Below are 15,320 nucleotides of genomic sequence, written 5' to 3'. Positions count from 1 at the left end.
ACGCAAATACAGGAAGTCCTGTAACCCTTCCCTCATTACCCTCATCCACTTCCGCTTCCTCCTCCAGTGCAGGATCCACCCCCCCTCGTACTAAATCCCCCCTTCCGGAACCAGATAGACCAACCTCCATTAGAAACGAATATCCTGATTTGGCGCCACTTCAGACTTCCGGTCAAGCTTCATCTAGCTCGGCCCGAAGTGTTCTATTTACCACCTTTTCCCAAAACCAACCTCCCACATCCCCATACCCTATCTCTCCCCGACCGGAACCCATGACTGACGCCCCTCCACGTAGCCCCATACAGACCCGACAGTTGACCGGTGCCCAACAATTGAGACACTATCAGATGCCTCTTCGTCTGAATCCCGGGTCAGCCTATATTAATGCCGCAGGTCAAATGGCACAAGCTGACCCTGTCTTCGTATATGTTCCCTTCACTACAACCGATCTTTTAAACTGGAAGACCCACAATTCCTCGTATACTGAGAAACCACAAGCCATGACTGATCTGTTCACCTCAATAGTACAGACGCATAATCCGACATGGGCTGATTGCCAGCAGTTACTAATGACTTTATTTAACAATGAGGAAAGGACAAGAATAAATCAAGCAGCCATTAAAGCATTAGAAGATAGAGCCCGTGCTTTGAATCAAGCTAATCCAGCAGCATGGGCCGCAACACATTATCCCAACACTGATCCCGATTGGAACGTAAATGGTGCTGATATGGTTCAACTCAGAGCCTATAGAGACGCTATAATTGCTGGCATGAAAGCCGGAGGAAAGAAAGCCATTAACATGTCGAAGACAGTTGAGGTGATCCAGAAAAGCGATGAAGCGCCCAGTGTCTTTTATGACCGATTATTGGAGGCGTACCGCTTGTACACCCCCTTTAATCCGGAAGACGCAGACAATTCCCGAATGGTTAACTCCGCCTTTGTCAGCCAAGCTTACGGAGATATTAAGCGCAAGCTACAAAAGTTAGAAGGGTTTGCAGGTATGTCAATCTCCCAACTAATGGAGGTAGCTAATAAGGTCTATATGAATAGGGAAACAGAAAGCAAGAAAGAGGAGGAGCGCAAGATGCGTAAAAAGGCTGATATGCTAGCGGTAGCGATCGCAGGCGTAGATAAACGGGGCCCAGATAGAGGCAATAATAGATGGAGTAGGGAGCCTTTGAGTAGGGATCAGTGTGCGTATTGCAAGGAAGAAGGGCATTGGAGGAACGAATGTCCGCAAAGAGAGCAGTACGAGAGAGACCAACCCAGGGCAGGCTACGGAAACTTTAGAGGCAGAGCGAGAGGTAGAGGAGGCCCCGGAGGGAGTAATGGGTATAGAGGGAGTAATGGGAACAGAGGAAGTGTTAGGGAAGATAGGTATATTCCAGCAGCGCAAAGGTCCCGCGATAGAGAAGGTAGGGACTTCGTAGGATTGGCTGACACGGTCATGGAGGACTATTGATACCGACCGGGCTCCATCCCCCTTGGTCGAGCGGAGCCTATGGTCGATGTATCAATAGGGGGAAAGAGGAGTGCGTTCATGATCGACACTGGTGCTGAACATTCAGTGGTGACTAATCTAGTTGCTCCTCCATCTGGAAGGACTATTACTGTGATAGGAGCAACTGGAAGAAGTGCTGAAAGACCGGTTCTTAAAAGTCGACTCTGTACATTGGGAGGCCACGTAGTAAAACACCAATTCCTTTATATGCCTGAATGTCCAGTCCAATTGCTGGGACGTGATATGCTATCCAAATTACAAGCGCAGATTACGTTCCTACCAGATGGAACAACATCTTTAAAGTTTAATGGACCTTCAGGTATTATGACTTTATCCGTACCAAAGGAAGAAGAGTGGCGACTTTATACAGTGTTGACTAGCCAAAACCCTAGGAGTGATGAGACATTGTTTAACATACCAGGAGTTTGGGCAGAGAACAACCCACCAGGACTGGCCCGCAATATTCCACCAATAAAAATTGAACTGAAACATGGGGTTTATCCAGTGAGCCTAAGACAATATCACATTCCGCAGAAGGCTAAGAAGAACATCCAATCCTATCTGGATAAGTTCATACGGTATGGTATCCTAAAATTCTGTACTTCCCCCTGGAACACCCCATTGCTGCCTGTTCAAAAGCCCGGCACAGATGAGTATCGACCTGTGCAGGACTTAAGAGCAGTCAATGATGCGGTTGTTAGTATACATCCAGTTGTACCCAATCCATATAACCTGCTTGCTTTAATTCCGGGCGGGGCTACTTACTTCACAGTCTTAGATCTCAAAGATGCCTTCTTTTGCCTCCGAATTGCCGCAGAAAGTCAATGTATTTTCGCTTTCCAGTGGGAGAACGCTGTAACGGGCTCAAAACGCCAAATGACTTGGACAAGACTGCCCCAAGGGTTTAAAAATTCACCTACCCTATTTGGTTCAGCCCTAAGTCAAGATCTATTGGATTTCGAGTCCATCCCAGGAGAGTGTGTATTGTTACAATATGTAGATGACTTGTTGATAGCAGCAGTTACAAAAGAAATCTGTCAGCAAGCAACGCACGATCTACTACACATTCTCTGGAAGGCAGGATACAAGGTGTCTAGAAAGAAGGCTCAGTTGTGTTTGCCAACTGTCAAGTATCTAGGATTCCATATCTCTGAAGGTCAAAGAATTATGGGGCCAGAGAGAAAAGAAGCTGTCTGCCAAATACCAATACCCAAGAATAGAAGACAAGTGCGAGAATTCTTGGGGGCAGCAGGCTTCTGTAGGATATGGATTCCCAGCTATGCGATACTAGCAAAACCTCTGTACGCAGCTATCAAAGGTACAGAGCACGACCCCTTCTTATGGACCCAAGAACAGCAAACGGCATTTGAAGATGTGAAGAAGGCTTTGATGAGTGCCCCAGCATTAGGTCTACCTGATCACACACGACCATTCTACTTATATGTACACGAGCAAAGAAGAATGGCTGTGGGAGTATTGACACAGTACTTGGGATCATGGCAAAGACCTGTTGCCTACATGTCTAAGCAACTGGATGCAGTGGCCAGCGGACTTCCACCTTGTCTAAGAGCCGTAGCTGCAGCCGCCCTGCTAGTAGCTGAAGCCGATAAACTCACTCTGGGTCAAGAACTTTATGTACGAGTCCCACATGCAGTACAGACGTTGTTGGATTACAAAGGAAATCATTGGTTTAGTAACAGCCGTATGACCAAGTATCAAGCAATGTTGTGTGAAAACCCAAGAGTGCATTTAGAGACTGTAAACACCTTAAATCCAGCTACCCTTTTGCCACAACCTACTGAAAGTCAACATGATTGTTTGGAAGTAATGGATGAAGTATTCTCAAGTAGACCAGATCTTCGTGATTTTCCCATCCAGAACCCCGATGTTCAATATTACACCGACGGCAGTAGTTATGTGAAAGAAGGGATCCGCTATGCAGGATATGCAGTGACAACAATAGACAAGGTGATAGAAGCTCGGCCACTGGCGAAAGGAACATCAGCACAAAAGGCAGAATTAATAGCACTAACACGAGCGTTACAATTGGCTGAAGGTTTAAGAGTAAATATCTATACGGACTCTAAGTATGCGTTTTTAACCACTCATGCCCACGGAGCTTTGTATAAAGAAAGAGGACTACTGAATTCAGAAGGCAAAGAAATCAAGTACGCAGCCGAAATCCTACAACTATTGGAAGCAGTGTGGGAGCCGAAAGAAGTCGGTATCATACATTGTCGAGCGCATCTGAGAGGAGATGGTGATGTAACCAAAGGAAATCGGATGGCAGATAGTGCAGCTAAGCGTGCTGCTGAATCAGGAAGACAGGAGTATGTAGGGCATATAGCTGCTCTTATACCAACTCCACTGTCCCAATGGACTCCAGTTTATACAGCTCAAGAAGAGGAGTGGTTAAAGACTGAACCGGGAAAGTATCTGGAGAACAAGTGGTATCAGCTAGAAGATGGAAGAATAGTTATACCAGCATCGCTAGCGGTAGAAATTGTCCAAAATTATCACAACGGGACACATTCTGGGAGAGACAGTACTGAAGAATCTCTTAGAAAACATTTCTACATACCAAGATTGTCCAACTTGACTCAGGCCATTGTACGCAGATGTGTAACGTGTGCTAAGAATAATGCAAGACAAGGACCAGTAAAGCCACCAGGAGTTCAGTTTATGGGGGGACTCCCCATGTCCGATCTACAAATAGACTTTACAGTGATGCCTAAGTCGGGTGGACATCGTTACCTGCTGGTAATTGTGTGCACCTATTCAGGCTGGGTAGAAGCATGTCCTACTCGTACAGAGAAAGCAGGAGAAGTTGTGAGATTCCTGCTACGAGAAATAATACCCCGATATGGACTACCCTGTTCTATAGGATCAGACAATGGTCCAGCTTTTGTTCATCAGTGCCTACAACAACTGACTCATATGCTTGGTATAAAGTGGAGGCTTCATACTGCATATAGACCCCAGAGTTCTGGTAAGGTAGAGAGAATGAATAGAACTATAAAGAACCAGTTGGCTAAAATGTGTCAGGAAACCCAACTTAAGTGGAACGTTCTCTTACCCATAGCTTTATTGCGAATCCGCAGTACCCCTACCAGAAGGATGGGCCTCTCTCCTTTTGAAATCATGTATGGGCGACCACCTCCCGTACTTGGTAACTTAAGGGGGGACTTGAGTCAGTTGGGAGAAGGAATTACCCGGCAGCAGGTTGTAGAGTTGGGTAAGACTATGGAGGAGGTACAGAAATGGGTACAAGATAGATTACCTGTGAATATTTATCCCCCTGTTCATAGTTATCATCCAGGAGACCAAGTGTGGATTAAAGAGTGGAATAATGTACCGTTAGGGCCCAAGTGGAGAGGTCCTTATGTTGTTCTTTTGTCTACCCCTACAGCGATAAAAGTAGCCGAAGTAACTCCGTGGATACATCACTCCAGGGTTAAACCAGCAGCAGTCGATTCTTGGCAAATTACAGCAGATCCAGAGAATCCCTGCAAGATCCGGTTGAAACGCACTACTCAGTCGGAGTAACGAGGAATTATTGTGGATTACAAATTTTATTGTTACAGGTGTGAGTGAGAAGGCCATAATAAAGCCTGTCCGCTTACCATCACATAGTGTATAAGCCAGGAAAGTCTCGAAGGGACACCTGTGAAGATGAGCAGAACTCCATTCCCTGCAGCCCTCACATCCTGGAAGCTGAGGTTCCATCGCACGGACGAAGACTGAGGATGACGGCGAAAGATGTGCTTTTGATAGTGTTTATTTATATGTGTTTTTATATTCAGGAAGGTAGAGGTACCGACACTCCTAGCTGTGAGGTATGCATTAAGACTACGAGAACAGGTAACCATATTTCCCAAACCCTAATTTGGCATTCACAATACGAATGTAAAGGAGATGTATCGAGATGTAGATACTTAAATATAGATTATAGTGTGTGCCATTTAAGAGTAGGAGAACCTAAGTGCTTCAGTCCGGAGTATCAGCCTCGTACAATCTGGTTGACTCTCAGGAATGGAGATCCTCAGGGGACCCTAATTAATAAAACGGTGTTAGAATCCGTACATTCTTCGGGTGTTCTGCTATTTGATGCGTGTAAAGCGATATCGAGTGGTAGAAAGCCGTGGAATGTATGTGGGGATCTTAGATGGGAGAGGACGTATGGGTCTAACGATAAATATATTTGTCCCAGTAGCAAAAATAAATATGTAAGTCCTAGATGCCCAAATAGAGATTATAACTTTTGTCCATATTGGTCTTGTGTGGGGTGGGCGACTTGGGGACAGACAGTAGATAAAGACATGATAGTGACTAAGTTGCCGACTAGCCCTTATTGTAAGTCTATGGAATGCAACCCAGTCCATATACTCATTAATAACCCCGACAAGTTCTTAGATAAGTATGGAAATTTATTTGGGTTTCAAATATACGGGACGGGTTTAGATCCTGGGACATTATTGTTTATAGGAATAGAGACTGATACGGTATCCTCCCAGACTCATCAAGTATACCATTCCTTTTACGAAGAGATGAGTATAGATAATAAGATCCCCCATAATGCTAAAAACCTGTTCATCGATTTAGCTGAAAGTATTGCCGGTAGTCTTAATGTTACCAACTGCTATGTGTGTGGAGGTACTAACATGGGAGACCAATGGCCTTGGGAAGCAAAGGAGGTAATGTCCGGTTCTGAGGCAGTTGACCAATTAATATCTACACAAGCCGATTATCATATGAGTGTTAGAGGTAAATCTGAGTGGAGATTAAAGACCTCCATCATAGGTTATGTTTGCATAGCAAGGAAAGGAATAATGTATAATACTTCTGTAGGAGAATTAACTTGTCTAGGGCAAAAAGCTTATGATGATGATACAAAGAATACAACTTGGTGGTCGGCTTCAAATGTCTCAGAACCATCTAACCCGTTTGCTAGATATGCCAATTTAAAGGATGTGTGGTTTGATCTATCCATCACATCTACTTGGAGAGCCCCAGCAAATTTGTACTGGATCTGTGGTAAGAAAGCCTATTCGGAGTTGCCACAGGACTGGGAAGGGGCATGTGTGTTGGGTATGCTCAAACCATCCTTCTTCTTGTTACCGATTGAAACAGGTGAGACTTTAGGTGTTAAAGTGTATGATGTGAATCATAGGAAGAAAAGGGGACCCTTAGAGATAGGCACCTGGGAAGATAATGAATGGCCTCCCCAGCGTATCATAGATTATTATGGGCCAGCCACGTGGGCAGAAGATGGTACCTTTGGTTATAGAACCCCAATTTATATGCTCAACCGTATTATAAGATTACAGGCGGTGGTTGAGATTATTACTAATGAGACCTCACAAGCACTCAATCTTCTAGCGAAGCATAATACCAGGATGAGGACAGCAGTGTACCAAAATAGATTAGCCTTGGATTACCTTTTGGCAGTAGAGGGAGGTGTATGTGGGAAGTTTAACCTGAGCAATTGCTGTCTTCAAATAGATGACGAAGGGCAAGCAATAGCTGAGCTTACTAGCCATATGGTTAAACTAGTGCATGTGCCTACTCAGGTATGGAAAGGGTACAATCCAAGTAGTTGGTTTGGTAGCTGGTATGAGTGGTTTGGAGGGCTTAAGGCAGTGGTAGGTGGAGTCCTACTGATTTTACTGTTGTGTCTACTCCTACCGTGTCTTATACCCTTAGTAGTTAGGTCTGTGCAAAGCCTGATAGGAAGTATAGCAGAGAGGAAGTATAAGGCTCTAGATCAAGGAGAACCAATGCAGGAAGATGAGTGTTAAAAGATTCACATCATAAGATAAGTCTGGTCTGGTTCATGGTAACCTGAGGTATATGCAAACCAAGGTTAAGTGATGCCTCAAGTAATTGTGAAATATCAGAGGCATCAAAGGGGGGAATGTGATGTAATTCCAGTAAAATACAAGTTTAGCAGGCTAAGATTGCCACAAGGCATATGTATGTATATGTGTTTGTAGTATCAGTTAGTTAATAACACGTAGCTAAGATACTGTTATCACTGTACTGACCAGGTGCAGGAATGTAAGAACTGGAATTACGCGTCCCTCTCCTTTGTATCAGATGAGCCACGTGGTTAGACCGGATGGATGAGTTTAGACTCTATTCATTAAATAGGTTAAGGGTATGTGTGGGTGTAGTTAATTGTGGGAGGAGCTACAGTGCTATATAAGGAATGTACTCTATGTATTCAGTACTCAGACTTTGCTGTATTTTGGTGACGCTAGTCCCTCTGAGTCCCGATCGGTGATCCAATAAAGAATCTCTTCCTTCCTGAAGAAACCTGTGTCCATCTCTCTGTGCTTGGCTTCCGTCAGTTTCTCCGGTATCAGTATGTCTTATAGAGCAGCTTTAAAATCAACACTTCTCTATAAGAAGTCCTCACTTGTGTTTTGAGCAAGCACTCACTCAAAGGGAGTAAGGAAAGCAACACACGTGGGAGTCTGGTTGATACTTAGAAAGTTTTTTAAAAATACATATTAATAAAATAGTACAAAGGGGACATGCTTCTTTAATCGAGACAGTTAATTTGTGATTGTTCCTTGATTCTTTTCCCTTCTTCAGCATATGAATTTTATAAAATGCGGGGCAACACCTTTGACATATGAAGATGTGACGATATCTAGCAAGAAAACTTGGTGGATCTGTAAATCCTGTTTAGGATACAGATGGGTTGTATTCACTAGGGTACACACCTAGTGAATTAAGGGCCTATAGGGTTATTCACTAAATTATAGGTTATGACAAATTTAGTCCAAGTTGCAAAATTAACGGGACACTATAGTCACCTGAACAACTTTAGCTTAATGAAGCAGTTTTGGTGTATAGAACATGCCCCTGCAGCCTCACTGCTCAATCCTCTGCCACTTAGGAGGTAAATCCCTTTGTTTATGAACCCTAGTCACACCTCCCTGCATGTGACTTGCACAGCCTTCCATAAACACTTCCTGTAAAGAGAGCCCTATTTAGGCTTTCTTTATTGCAAGTTCTGTTTAATTAAGATTTTCTTATCCCCTGCTATGTTAATAGCTTGCTGGACCCTGCAAGAGCCTCCTGTATGTGATTAAAGTTCAATGTAGAGATTATGATACAATTATTTAAGGTCAATTACATCTGTTTGAAAGTGAAACCAGTTTTTTTTTTCATGCAGGCTCTGTCAATCATAGCCAGGGGAGGTGTGGCTAGGGCTGCATAAACAGAAACAAAGTGATTTAACTCCTAAATGACAGTGAATTGAGCAGTGAAATTGCAGGGGAATGATCTATACACTAAAACTGCTTTATTTAGCTAAAGTAATTTAGGTGACTATAGTGTTCCTTTAACCCCTTCCCGACCGATGACGGAAATTTTCCGTCAACCTTGTCCTTCAGTTAAGGACCGTTGACGGAAAATTTCCGTTATTTACTAAAGTTAACTCCAGATCGCGGCGATCGCGGGGTTAACGGTGCTCCGGTCTGCCTCTGCATTAGAGGCAGACCGGGAGCACCGGATCGGGCTGTCCCAGCTCATGTGCCCGTTCTGACAGCATGTCAGAGCGAGCACATGTGCTGTGTATACTCACCTTCCGCCTCCCTGCACTTCCGGGTTCACTGTGAAGTGCAGGGAGACGGATCTTCACTGATCCTGCCCCCTGTGTAAAAAAAATAAAGTTAAATCCCACCCCCCCTTTACCCTGCTTTAATAAAATTAACCCCTTGCCTGCCAATTGATCACTGACTACAGTGATCAATTGACAGGGAATACATTTTAATGTAATCTGATTTTTTTTTTTTTAACCTCTGAGGGTTCATTCTTTTTTTTTTTTAACCCTCAGGGGTTAAATTTATTTTATTAATTAATTTAAATATTTAAAAATTATATATTTAGCTATCTGGGGAGGGTGGAAGTTAGTGGGGAATTGGGGGATTTGGTGTTAGGCTAACTAGGGGTTAACGTTAAAAAAAACTTTAAAATAAAGCTTTAAAAAGGTTAAAAAAAAACTTTTTAAAAATGTTTTAGTAACGTTTAAGTAAAAAAAAAAATACCACCCCCCCCTTTACCCAGTCTAAATAAAAATTAACCCCTTCCCTGCCAGTTGATCACTGCCTACAGTGATCAAAATACAGATCACAGTATTATACTGTGATCTAATTTTTTTTAACCCCTGAGGATTAATTTTATTTATTTTTTTTAACCCCCAGGGGTTCAATTTATTTAATTAATTAATTTAAATATTTTATAATTATATATTTTGCTAGCTGGGGTGGGTGGGAGTTATGGGAAAATTGGGAATTTATGGTTAGTGCTGCTTACTGCTAGTTAGGGGTTAACGGTAAAAGAAAAGTTTAGAACAAAATTTAAAAGTGTAAAAAAAGATCGTGTAAAATATTTAATAATAAAAAAAAAGTTTAAAAACGGGTTTTACAAAGTAAAAAAGTTTTACAAAGTAAAAAAAAAATACATTTAAAAATGCTCATGACCACTACACTTGGTACAAGCTAGCGGAAAAATGATCCCACGCTAAGGTTCAAAATATGCCTTTTGAATTACCCTGGGGTGTCTTCTTTAAGAAATGGTATGCCTTTATGGTGTAATTGGATTCTATAGCCTTGTAAAATACTCTAAAATGGGACATGAACACAGCGTAAAAATTCAAAGTTTGAAAAAAAAAATGGAATGGCTGTGTCTCAAATGTGCCCCTTCAATGTCCACAAATACCTGGCAAAGGTACATACGGGGGTATTGCTGTACTCAGCCGACATAGCTGAGCAACATATGAAGTAGTATACAGTCGTAGTACACAGAAGGTTTGCAAAATATACTGCGCAAACTCACTTTGTGTGTCAAAAGGCAGAAAAAATGCTTATTACCACTACACTTGGTACAAGCTAGCGGAAAAATGATCCCACTCTAAGGTTCAACATATGCCTTTTGAATTACCCTGTGATGTCTTCTTTAAGAAATTGTATGGCTTTATGGGGTATTTGGATTATATAGCCTGGTAAAATACTCTAAAATGGGACATGGGCACAGTGTAAAAATGTAAAGTTTGAAAAGAACTGGAATGGCTGTGTCCCAAATGTGCCCCTCCGATGTCCACATATACCAGGCAAAGGTACATACGGGGGTATTTCTGTACTCAGCTGACATAGCTGAGCAACAAATGAAGTATTATACAGTCGTAGCACACATACGATTTGAAAAATATACTGTGCAAATTCACTATGTGTGTCAAAAAGGCAAAATAACGCTTATTACCATTACACTTGGTACAAGGTAGCGGAAAAATTATCCCACGCTAAGGTTCAAAATAGGCCTTTTGAAATACCCTGGGATGTGTTCTTTAGGAAATGGTATGTCTTTATGGTGTAGTTGTAATATGTAGCCTGCTCAAGTGTTCCAAAGTGGGACACGGACGCATCAAAACCCTCCATGAAAATTCACACTTAAAAACCTTAACTTGTTACGTCTCTTTTACAGCAGTGTAACTTCACAAAATAGTGTCTAGGTCATACATTGGGCATATTGTTTTACTCAGAAGACTTAGCTGAGCATAATTTGGGGGGTTTGAACTTAGTGGCACATATGAAATGTACAAAATGCCCAGCAAAAATGCAATCCGTATGTAAAAAATGCCCAAAATAATTTTTTACCACATACTTTGGCATCTATTGGTGAAAAAATGGGGGCATGTTAAGGCACAATATGCACCTTATGAGATACCCTGGAGTGTCTACTTTTACAAATGGTAGGCCTTTGTGGGTTTTTTTTTAACAGTCAAACTGCTATAATACCCCAAATGGAAGCATAGGCTCATTAAATCCGCCTCTCAAAATTCTACTGTGAATACTGAAAAGGACAGGTCTCCTATATGGCACTGTAGCTTCACGAAATAGTGCCAAAGACATACAATGGGGGTACCGTTGTACTCAGCAGAAGTAACTGAACACATAATAAAACTTTGTACAGGAATAGCACACACCAACTTTACAAAATACACATAAGAAGTTCTTTGTTATAAGTTTGTGTGCGAAAACCCCAAAAAACTAAATTTTACCCTTTACTCTATACTTTTGTGTGGCAATTTTGTTTTCTTTTATGGCTATTAATCTTACAAGACAAACATACCAAATTCTAAAATTGCTCCACATTAAAAGTTTATTTTACTCCTTGTGCTTTGTGACCTGTAACTACCAAAATAACTGAAAATCCCAGACACATTATATATTCTGTAAATCAGAACAACTAAATGAATTTATTTTAATTACTTTCTTTAACCTGCACTAACTAGGCACACATTATTATTGCAAAAACTGTACACAAAAACAAATTTCTATTTTTTTTGCATTTTTCTGTATTTTTTTTAATAATAAATAAGCATTTATATATATATATGTTACATCAAATTAAAGCCCTTTATGTCCTTTAAAAAACAGTATATAATATGTGTCGGTGCAATAAACGAGAGAGATGCAAATTGCAGTTGAACGCATACAGCAAGAAAATGCAAAAATTGCTTGTGTCATTAAGCGTAAGACAAGCTTCTGAAGCTGTGTCCTTAAGGGGTTAAGGCTAAATAGCTGATGTGGAGAAATTATCCAACCATAATTACAGCTCGGCTAATTTAGTTTTGTAATTTGGGTTTGATTCGCTACAATTCATACTTTAGTGAATAACTTGTATTTGCAAAATGTATCCAAGGTCTGGCTATAGCTTAACCCCTTAAGGACACATGACATGTCTGACACGTCATGATTCCCTTTTATTCCTGAAGTTTGGTCCTTAAGGGGTTAAAGAGACACTCCATTGCCCAAATACAAAATAAATAAAAATCACTATTTAGTACATCTACCCAAATAAAAACTTGCATTCATTTAATTATACATTCTTTCATTTGGTGTATATCTAAAAACAGTTTGCAAAAACTACAGATCTTGTTTTTGCTGCCTTTGCAAGCCCTCCCCTTTTTTCCCAGTCCAGACTTTGTGTAGCTCTCCAACTACATAGTTTCCAATACAGCTCAATGTGAAGTCTTTCCAAGGCAGGTAGTCTGAGCAATTGTTGAATTTTGAGTTTAGCTCCAATGAACTAAACAAATCAGCAAGTAGCATTTCTGTTGTCTTCTTTTTTTTTTTTTTTAAATTCTTTATTTTTGTGTGCAAGAATTCACAGATGAGCCGTGGTGCCACAATAGCAGTCACGTGCGCAAATTCAACATACATTTCACATATGGCAACTGTAATGTCTGCACAATTTTTTATAATGATAATGGTAGATTAATGAGCTTAAGCATGTGGTGTTCCCGCTATATTCGTCGCTAATACTGGCATTTTTAGCAATTGGAGCATAAACACCGGTGTATGTAGGGTTACGATTTGTTTCACTGAGGATTGTCTGGCATATAAACTGCTATCAGAATCAGCATACGTTTAACAATCATTAAGTGCTAAGGCTAGCAAAAGATAGTACATTTCTCTTAGTTAGTTGTGCTGTAACTGCTTAGCTGCGTAATAACAATCATTGACATAAAATAAAATAACAATGCTGCGGGTAAGCTTAGGTAGAGGTGAGAGTGTACTGAGAAGATTAGAACATGCTGGCATGTTAGCTTGCTTTCGGCTCGCTCATGGTACTACATAGCATGCCTATCTTACCTCCTGTGCTGCAAAAAGCTTAATATAGACATGCATGTTATGAGACAGAGAATGCAGACAGTAAAATCATAGATATTTTCTCTGCTGTAACATGAGAATAATTAAGCCCAGACTGGCTCAGATCCAAGCAAGTCTGAACCTATCAGTGGTATCTCTCCCCGCAGACCCCCGTGTGAACAGGCTAGGAAACCGAGAGGGTAAAGGTAATGGCGGCAGACAGTCATGGGAGTCCAGTTAGAGTAGAGGAACCTGAGCGGTAGCGAGAACTCAGCACATAACGTCCTAGTCTCTTTAGTATTAGCCAGTGCCTCTTAGAGGATGAGTGGGAGCCCCCTGTGCCGGTCTGTGCTGCCGTGATGTGAGTCGTAGTCCCCTCGGTCCGGCAGTGTGTGCTTGGGTGTCTCAGCGTGGACCGGTTTCTGTGTCGGTGAGTAATCTGTGGCTCTGGTAGTGGGTCTCTCGCGAGTGATTCCTACTGGATGCACCTTGACGGCCACAGCTTGAAAGTGTCGCCTCTTACCAGGTCGGCCCGCAGGTATCTGTTGTCTTCTTACAAGTCAGTCGGGTGTAACCAAGTTAATCACACTCTTCACGCATAACGCTTTTCAGTAAGCTAAAGTTCTGTAGGGGTCTGGTGTGTCCCTTTAAATCCAGTGTAACTATTTTTGCATGAGGTTTTCAAATAGTTTTTCCACTTGGTACAATTCTGTGTATAAGCAGTAAACCAATATGAATTGTGCTCACTCTGCACCAAATTGAAAAACCCAAGAGAGTTATAGCATTGCGGCAAAACTCTGACACTTTGGCAGTCGTGAAATTATTTGCCAAGAAGTGAAGCCAGCCGGGTGGCCTGCAACAGCTGCTGTGATAAAGGATTAGGCATCTTTACCACAGGCATGCCAACTAGCAATTATTTTACTGGCAAACCAGGATAAATTTTAGATACCAATCCTCTGAGAGTGATTTTTGTTCCAGGAAAGTTAAATCCCAATGTACAAGTAAGGATGCCAGGTCCACTATGTTTCTTGGACAATTATCTGTTTTTACATACTGATGGGCTCCAGGGCAGCAATTTTTTATACTAGCCACAGGCACAAGACAATATATTTTGAGAAAACGTGGAAAACCAGTGGAAAGTTAGGGAAGGCATGAAATTCACAAATAGTCATATCTAGGTGTTCCTTAACTTTGCAAAACATTTCTTGTTGCTGTAGAATTTACTAAATCTTAAAAAAAAAAATGATATTGCCTTCAATTTAGTACGTAAAGTATATTTATAGACAATCAAACACATCTAGCTGTAAGATAAGTTCCATCACTTCCTTTTCCTATTTCTCTTCTGGCAGCAGAGTAAAGCTTTTTTGTGTTTTTTTTAAGCTGTTTATTATTTTTTTTGGCAACACAGGAGAGGATTCACAGGAGAGAGCATCACAGTAGCTTGTCTCAGTTTTGTGAAAAGAAAGTCTCTCTTTTAGTTTGCTTTTCATTTTTAGTATCTGTTTCTGGGTTATTGGCTCCCTTACAGCAAGTGAAGAATTTGTTCCTTAAGAGGCCTCAAAATTTCACTTGCCACTTCCCAATGGTGAGTGAAAATGTAGCCCTGGTGAATACTGTTCCCTAAACAGCAAATGGTGGTCAATGGTAAGCAGAATATTGGGAAAATTCTACAAATTATTTATAGTCACAGCTATATTTTAGCCTAAATTTTGCTATCCAATTTTCAATTCACTCCAACTCTGAATTTACTGAGTAAATGTTGGAGTGGTTACAGTGATTCACTTAACCAAATAAATACACCATTTATGTTATGATCCCATTTCAAAATGTGAAATGTGAAATAAAAAAATAGCAAAGATAAACTTAAATAGAATGCCTATTTATATAATATTTCAATGTCTCCGCTTTGTGTGGAATCCCTTCAAGATAGAGTAATTTTAAAAAAATTCACAGTGCTCAGATGACAAGTCTAACAGTGCTTTCCAGGTATATCCCTCTTATTGAATGGAACTCACAAAATTATAGTAGTTAGAGGAACACTCCAGACCCCACCCAGACATCACAACTTCATCTCAATATTAGGCTGTCAAATGTCAATTTCCTGACAAGTGTCGGGGTCAAAGTTCTGTCCCATTGTCTCACTTCAGCACCCTGG

The sequence above is a fragment of the Pelobates fuscus genome, chromosome 3 (genome assembly GCF_036172605.1).
Source record: "Pelobates fuscus isolate aPelFus1 chromosome 3, aPelFus1.pri, whole genome shotgun sequence".
Lineage (NCBI taxonomy): Eukaryota > Metazoa > Chordata > Amphibia > Anura > Pelobatidae > Pelobates > Pelobates fuscus.
Note: the sequence above shows the minus strand (reverse complement) of the source record.